The sequence below is a fragment of the Nematostella vectensis genome, chromosome 3, assembly GCF_932526225.1.
Source record: "Nematostella vectensis chromosome 3, jaNemVect1.1, whole genome shotgun sequence".
Taxonomy (NCBI): domain Eukaryota; kingdom Metazoa; phylum Cnidaria; class Anthozoa; order Actiniaria; family Edwardsiidae; genus Nematostella; species Nematostella vectensis.
In genome coordinates this window covers 17,826,907-17,835,758 of record NC_064036.1, presented here as the reverse complement: position 1 = coordinate 17,835,758, position 8,852 = coordinate 17,826,907, and positions in this window count along the sequence as shown.

The following is an 8,852-nucleotide window of genomic DNA, read 5'->3' as shown; positions in this document are numbered from 1 at the left end:
TGAGAGTGCTCCTAGATTACGTTTAAGTTTTTTGCAAAGCTCCGTTATGTGGCATTTCCAGTTAAGATGTGAGTCAATCATTATTCCTAAGTATTTTATGAATTTTTCTGATTTGATTGGTTTATTGTTTATCTTTAGTTTTATAGGATTAGTTACTTTTTCCTGAGGAGGATGGAATAATACAAAGTTAGTTTTATCTATATTTAGAGAGAGTTTATTGGTACAGAGCCACGTATGTATGTTTTAGTTCGTACTTCACGGTAGATTCTAAATTGGTTAGGTTTTTGTTTAAATAGAACAAATTGGAATCATCTGCAAATATGTTAAAGTCTAGGGTTTGGGAGGAGTTGTTAAAGTCGTTAATGTATAGTAGAAAAAGAACCGGACCAAGATCAGACACTTGGGGAACTCCGTAGGAGATGGAGATGGAGATGGGATCATCTTAGCGATCTTGAACTTGTCTGGGACTATGCCTGGCTCGATTGAAAAATTTTACAGCATTGCCAAGGGCTTAGATAAAATGGAGCTTGCAGATTTTAGAACTCGCGTGGGAATACTGAAGGGCCCCGTTGACTTGTTTGAGTTGAGTTGGGTAGAATCGGGAAAAGGCAAAAACTATTTGGCTGCCGTTTTTTCAAATAGTAAGAGAAGGATTTCGCAGTGTCTGGAATATCATTTGCTAGATTTTTTCCAATGTTTGTGAAGTAGTTGTTAAAGGCATTAGAAATGGCTGTTGGGTCCGTAAGCACCGAGTCACTAGTTATAATTTTATTCGGAATGGAAACCGGAGATGCTTTAAGAGTGATTATTTGTTTTATACTTTCCATATTTCTTTAACGTTCTTAAGATGTGCTGAAAAATAGTCTTCATAATATTTTTCCTTGCTGGCCATTAATAGACGTTTAAGTTTATTTCTGTATAGTTTAAACTTATTATGTATAAAGGAATTCTGAGTATTGAGAAACTGTTTATAGAGTTTATTTTTAATAACAATTGAGTGTTTGATTCCTGTTGTGATCCATGGTTTGGAAAGGAATTTGATTTCCTTTCTAGAAAGTTTTTTCAGGGGGGCGTGTTTGTCAATAATCCTTTCTACTGAAGCGTAGAAAGAGTCAAAGTAGTCGTTTACGTCTTTACAGTGCGAAAAACAATGCTCCCAGTTTATGGCCTGCATATCATGCACTACCGCGGACTCGTCATAATGAGAGTTATCTCGGCGGTATAATTTGAATCTACGAGGGAGTTCAGTAAATTTGTTAATTATCAAAAAATTCGGTAGCTGATCCGTCAAATCATAATCAACATTCCCGCTAATGGTGTGATGTTGAAAAGAGTTAAAGAAAATGTGATCAATAAGCGTTGCAGAGTGATTAGTGATGCGGGTAGGTTGGAGAATGTGTTGTTGGAATGAGTAGGATGCCATTGTATTTATAAATCATCCGTGGCCTTATCTGAGCTACAATTCAATGCGTTAATATTCATGTCCCCCATTAGTATGCAAAACTTATTTTCCTTTATTTATCTTATCGATGGTTTCGTTAAGCGTGTTTGTAAAGTTATCTATTTCTGAATTGGGGTGTCGGTAAGCAACACCACATAAAGTGTTTTGATTTTTTTTGTTTTCGATTTCTATCCAAATTATCTCATGGAAATTGCTCGAGGAAGAAAGGTCTGCGCGAATGTTGTAGGAGATGTTATTTTGTATATAGAAACCTGCTCCGCCTGCTTCCGTATTACTTGGTTCAAAAATAAAATCATAGCCTTCTAGCTCCGTATTTAATGTACTGTAAACACGGTCCTTATTATACTTGATTTCGGAGAGCCCAATGACATTAAACGGGTGCTTCAGCTCGGCTAACAATGAGTGAAAGCTATCAAAACCTGATGTTACAATGCATAACCGAAAATGTATTGTGGCAAATTGATTGACTAATTTCGGTACTACTATGAAAATCATGGGCTGAATAGTATTTAAAGTTTACTCCACAGGGTAAACTGTCTGAGCAGTCTTCGTTGGAAGGAGTAGGGAAATTATTAGTTTTGTTGCCTAATTTTGACAAGATCTCAAATCTCCGTAGTTCTTTTAAATAGTCAATTGATAAGCTCTTAGAGCAGAGACAGCTAGAATTCGAATTTTATGATAAATCAAGAAGTTCAGGCTTAATTAAGCTATTGAATGGAAAAGATTCTGAGCGGCACGATTCACATAACCAAGATTCATTTGTTTTTTTTATTTATATCTAAATTCTTTGACCGGTAAGCATGTGCATTTTAGGTGAAACCAACATATGCGCTGGTCACATTCAATAGCTCTATCGTCCTTCTTGAGTGACTGTCGACAGGTTCGACAGGAATCTTCATTTAAATTAGACATCAATAGGTACTTGACTTACGTGTCTGTTAAATTTGCTGACTCTACCTCTTGTGAATCTTGGTCTTCTCGTTGCTTGAGGTGGAGTAAATCCTGTGATTTACTGATCAGCACAGCTTGGCTATCGTTATTTTTCCTCAGGAACACTTTTCCATTCTGCGTCCAAATGTACTTGAACTTCAGATCATGCCTGGCGCTTAACGCCGCCTTGAACAGCTCCCTGTTGCCTGGACTCAAACTTTCCGAAATGTAGATCTTGTTCGGACCGTGTGAGACCAATGTCCCGTACGGATTTATCTCGGAGATGTTTCCGACCGGCATAAAATCGGTCTCGAACATCTCTGCGTGCAAATTTGACAATAATTGATGCAGTCGGCGTGTTAACATGTACTACTGGCTTAGCTGGGCGCTGGTTGGGATTCGGTCTCGGAGCCTGTAGCCTGTGGCTTGTGCTTATGTCTTCTTCTAAGATTTCGACTTCCATAAGGTCTCCTACATTTTTTAGTACGTCGTTCGTGTTCTCCGTAGGTGTTACCGGAACGCCTTTAATCTCGAAACAATCCCTCCTCGAGCACTGTTCTATGTCGACAAGGGACTTCTTCGTAGTATTCAAATCTCCCGCCATTTTGTTGAGTTCCACTTTAATTAGCTTGTTCTCCGTTTCGAGACTTGTGTTCCTTGACTCAAGAAATTTCACTTTTCGGTTAACATATCACATTGGTCGTGCAGAAAAGCAAGCGAGTTCACAGCCTCCGCCAGTTGTGAGGATAGATCTTTGAGGCTTGATTTCATGGGCCGTAGCTTCTCGTCCAACTTTCTAGCGAGGAGGTCCTCGATCGCCATGAAGTCGCTAGCCATACTAACAGTGCCAAAGCACTTTTATAAATTGAATATTCACTTCCTTCAATGAACACACTATTATAGATAATACATATACGACATTGAAGAGCAAATAGACGAGCAGGAAGGGAAGAAAGCTTGACGGCTTAACAAATTTTCCCTCCAGAGCTCCAAGGACAACCGACCATGACGGCGGTCATGTGTGCTCGCAAAAGTAAACTACCTTTTTCAAAAAAGTAAATAAACTTGCAAAGTTTGATAATGTTTTGCCACTAGACGACTAAAATGAAAGTCACAAAATGTATTAAAACCCAAGATTGCTAAAAATAACCGCATATTTTTCATTCTTAGAACTTTCAAGGAGATAGTCACCTTTAACCGGAAGTAGTCGATGGTAAAACCTCGGACGTTTATTTCACCCCGCACTCTCTAGCAAAAGACACCGATTTTATTGCAGTTGTAGTTTTTAATAACCTTTATAAGATAAGCTATGGAGCCAAGATAAAATCGGCTTTTATCACCGACCAATATGGTTGATTAAAGTTGCCGCCATTTTGCACCGGAGATTAAATTTGTCATTTTTGAAAGCACAGAGATGCACATCTTGTTTAAAAGTCTACGACTAAAATATTCATGAAATTCATTTGATAAAGTTGTAGAAAAGGCAAACCTGATTAGGTTTCTGCTAGCTTCATTTAATACAGTTCAGATATCTTACAGCTTTATCGTTACACAGCTGCAAAGGGCTGAACATTTCATGCTGGCTTGGGTGCAAGTGCAGCGTGCTGGGCAGCCTATCTTGCATCTAATAGCTCTTTGTTCCTCATCTAATAGTTCTTTGGCTTCTTGGCACGCCTTGGAAAGCCTTAGTAGCGTTTGTCCAAAGCGGCTGGCAACTGATGTCCATTCTGCTAAAAAGACGGAAGTACTGAGGCAGGAAGGAGTGCTTTGCCCCCAACAATGCTCTGCTTGAATGGCAGCTTTTGTGGTGTGTTGTATGATAGCTGCCTTCGTCAGTGAATGACATCAAATGCTGTTCCTTTCTTCACGAAGAGCTGCATTCTTGCCTTGTCTACTTCCAACTCTCTGTACTTGTTCGGTCATATAGTAGCAGGGGAAATCGCTCAAGTGTTGTTCAAACATTCTGTCTTTTATCTCAACTGACCTGAAGGCTAACTGTCGAAAAGCATCTGTGGCTTCGGGGAATACAGCAAGTACTGTCTTTTCCCCCTATCCGCACAACAGGATACAGTATCACGCCAGTAAATGCGTGAAATTCTACCAGTATTTATTTGGCGAGATACTCCTTTCACTTTTCTGTAGAATAAGGAAGAAAGGCAAGGAGAGTGATGGAGTGATGGTGATCCGAGGCCACCAGTTAAACGGTTTCTACAGTTAGAAACGGTTCATCTTGTAGCACTTGCACATATTCATGTATGCGGTCGTTACAGATGTCAATAGGTGGAGCGGCCCGCTCCCGTGGTTCTTGGTATCCCCATCAGGCTTGTCACATAAGCAGTTTCTTTTGTCTTCTTTCTTTTCTCTTGATCCAGCTATTGAGTGCGTATATTTGGTATACTTGTGCTGGCTACATGTGGCTTTTCATCATCATTTGACGACTTTTGGTGAGTATCGACGCGTGATTTTTACTTCCCGAAAATTATCGGCCATTTTAATAGCTCAAGATAATCCGTGATTTAATCAGATCCATATCCTATCTTGTAAAGATTTCCCGAAACTGCTCCTGAAATAAGTTTTTTTTATTTTTGATAAAAGGCGCAAAGTGAAACAAGCGTGCCGTTATTTATTCTTGACTACTTCCGGTTCAAAATCCCTTTCACCTTTGGTTAATATGCATTCTTTGATGTATATTTTATTCGTGTATGAGTAAACTTTCTCAAAATGTTCTAGTTTATTTATTTTTTGGAAAAAATTAGTTTACTTCCGGTTCAAAATGGCGGCCAAATCAATATTCATTATTAATAAGAAATTAAAGCAGAACTGAGCTTGGCTCTATAGCCTTTCTTGTAAGGTGTATTAAAAACTATCACTATGCTAAAATTGGTAACTTTAGCAAAAAGTGCGCAATTCAAGGTAAAATTTGCACATATCCGCCGTAACACATTGACCCCTCAACCGGCCTGTACCGGCTTTGAGAAGTACCCACAACCCCAAAACTTCATAAATGCAAAATGAACACAACAAGAGAAAGATACTCAGGCATCTGTCTAAGGGATAAATGGTCTTGAAGATATGCATCCAACCAAGGTGTTGGCAACTACTTTTAAGCCAAATAATAGCACAGGTTCTTTGACAAATTTCAAATCGAACAAGGAAAGAAAAGCAGAATCACCCCTTTCAATAAAACGCTCAAAATACCACACAAGGAAGAAAGATCAGCAAACACAGCTCAAGACACAAATAGATACCTTTATTCTGATCCTCCAGGTTCATTTCCATGACCTCAAAACACATGTCCACTCCTTGAAGGCTTGTAAAACCACTTGGATGCCTTTACGGATTGCAAAGCATTCTGGGAGGTCCAGGGAAAAATTCACGAGGGGATGGCCAGTCAACAACCCTCTCCCCAAAGTCAGATGGTTTTTTATAAGTCTTTTCACCCCAAAGCCAAACAAATCAATTCCAGGTCATACAGACCCAGAATAGCAGTGTAAACAATTTTGGAATCAATTTGGTTTCAGAAAAGACAGCATTTAGGGGAGCTGTGGTGTTTCATTAAAAAATTATTTTTTCATCCAGGCAAAGCCAAACAAGAAAAAATCATCATGAATCCACCTTTGCTTTCAAATATCCATAAGCAAAGCACTCAATTATGCCCCAATAGACTTCATGATGTCCTGAGACACTCTCCTAATATGCTCATAGCTGTATTTTTAATGAAAAATACAAGCAACCATCAACTTGTGCTCGCTTCAGCACAACGACGAGGGATTAAAAGTGGGACCGCAAAACACTGTTGGAAAGCTTGGATACCGCTGACTAGGTACAGCTGTGTTTGACTTTGACGGGCTGTATAAAACTCAGAATAGGGGGGAGGTATCTGTTTTCAGTCTGTTTTTTGTAAATTCAGCTCAAAAATAGCCAGGAGTCAATGGGTTAAAGACGAAAATTTGGCAGTAGTTGAAAGCCTGTTTTTGGTGTATTTAAACTGAGATACCTTACATATGCCCGTTTTCTCTGTATTGAGCTGACATTAGAATCTATTGGTCTTTATATTTAGCGGTACCAAACCAAGGTTCGCCCTCCCCCTTCGAAACCCAAACCCCTCCAGCCCCCCTCCCCCTCCCCAACACTTCGGCTCACTTGACGACTGTGCGCTGAGCTTATGGACATGAGCGCGTACGTGAATTTTGCGCTGCACGCTCATCAAAGATTTGCGATTTTCTCGGTGTTTTCCAGGGTGGTTTTTAGCGGAGCGGAGCCCCATACCTGAGAAAAAACGGGTCGTGAAAGAAACATTGTATAACCAAACTTGGTAGGTGTCATGTATGTGTCAAGGGCGGTGCCAAGATATGGTCACGTGATGCATGACGTAATCGATGACGTCACATTAACTATCCCGATGTCATATCAACATTCATATCTCCTAAACGAAACATCATATGACAACCAAACTTGGTATGTGTCATGCAAGGGGTGTACAACAATACGGTCGTTTGATTTTTGACGTCATCATTGACGTCACAAAAATATGCTGACGTCAACAAAATAAAAAATATATACTCAATGAAAGAAGGTATGACAACTAAACTTGGTAGGTGTCATGGGGGTGCAATGATAATATTTAATGTTTCTTAGCTAAAATGAGCAAAGATTTCGTCGTCTGGAGCTCCGTTTTTAGGCAATGCCTAAATATATATACACCTATTTCAAAAAACGTTGTCAGTGCAAATGGCAAATGGCCATTGACAAATGGCAGTTCTTAAGACCGAAAGGGCCCATGGATCCCAAAATATTTGTTCCAAATTCAGAAATTATATAAATAAAACATACGGCCATCTTTAGTATGGTTCTGACATCGCTTGAGTTTATTTATCACCTTTATTTTTACAAATAATTGCTACCCATAAACACCTTTCGTTCGTAGAACTGCCATTTTGCAATTGTCATTCGCTGTTCTCATTGACAACATTTATTGAAATAGGTGTATGTTCAATTATAATATGGAGAGTGCAGTTGACGGTTCCTAAGCCCAGAAGAAAATTATTTGAAGCCATTTGATATATGTATGCAGTAACGATTATCAAAATTCGAAAGGACGTTAAATTTTCAATAGATCCGTGATCCGGTACGATTTAAGAATCCGACAGTCCGTTCTATCTTTTCTTTAAATTCATAATCCGCGTGCAATTTTAAGGGCCTTTTACGGCGGGTCCGCCGATCCGAAAACCATACACTTGCCCCTACCCTCTCGTTTGCGCCGCCAAATAAAACTAGCAAACAAACTATACGGACCATAAAAATGTTTTAAAGAATATAACCTGTCTTCACTTGTTATGTTTTGTTTAAATTGTAAGGTTGTGTTAGCTTACATTTTGCCTAGAGGTTCCTTTCATAAAATAAAACAAAATCAGCTTTAGTATTTTTGGGTAGATGATCGGTTCTTGAGATATGATTGAGCAAAGTTGCCATAGATCCTGAAAAAAGTAGCAAATTTCGCCAAATTGGGTAATTTCAGACAAAACAAGAGTCTTAATTTTGCGATATCTAAAGAACGGATTATCTACCAAAAAATACTAAAGCTTGCTCTGTTTTATATTACACAAGGAACATCTATGCAAAAAATCAAGCGAATATAAGCTAACACAACCTTACAATTTGAACTTTGCCGTTTTTTGCTCCTGTCATATTTTATAGGTTTCACATGAATCAGAATTTTGACAATAAAAATGCGATCGGCATTTGAGTGCGATTTAGAACTATTTTCCCCGCCATACATGAAATAATCAGTCTGCCATTGTTTAATGTCCAGGCTCTTGCAATAAAAACCAGCTTAAGAACCTTGGCGGTTCTGGCTGATTCTTTCTGCAAAATCAGCCTGTACGTTTTCTTAGAAAAAGTGAAAAAGAAAGAATAAGCTTTTTCCGGAAATATGTGATCTGAAGTGTGTTTTTAGCAAAAAAAACTTGATTGAAAAACAGTATCTTGTTTAATATTTTGTTACATATGATTAAGTGGAAGTATTATGTTTGCAATGAAAAGTGGTGATCTCTGATATTCTCTCATATAAAGCATCCTCGGGCACCCAGGGCGTCGCGGAGATCGGGCACACAGGAAGCGGCACAAGAAACATGTTCTTTCTCGCGTTCCCCTGTGTGCCCGATCTCCGCGACGCCCAGAGTCCCCGAGAATGCAAATAAAGAACAACCTTCATTTTTCGGGCTGACTGTGTTCATATATGAGTGGTACTTTATTTCCTAAAATCAGGCCTGGGTGTTCTTAATCCATCACTCGTTCTTATACGCGGGTTTTTTTCTGTAGTTTCTAAGTTCGAGCAACGCGCATGCGCGAGAATTGCCTCGTCTATAGCGCAACACAAGAGGAGTTTGGACTTTTGGACCTGGCTTGTTCAGCGTGTATGTGGTTTCACAGAGCTTGCGTGTTAGGGCCTGGGCTTAGC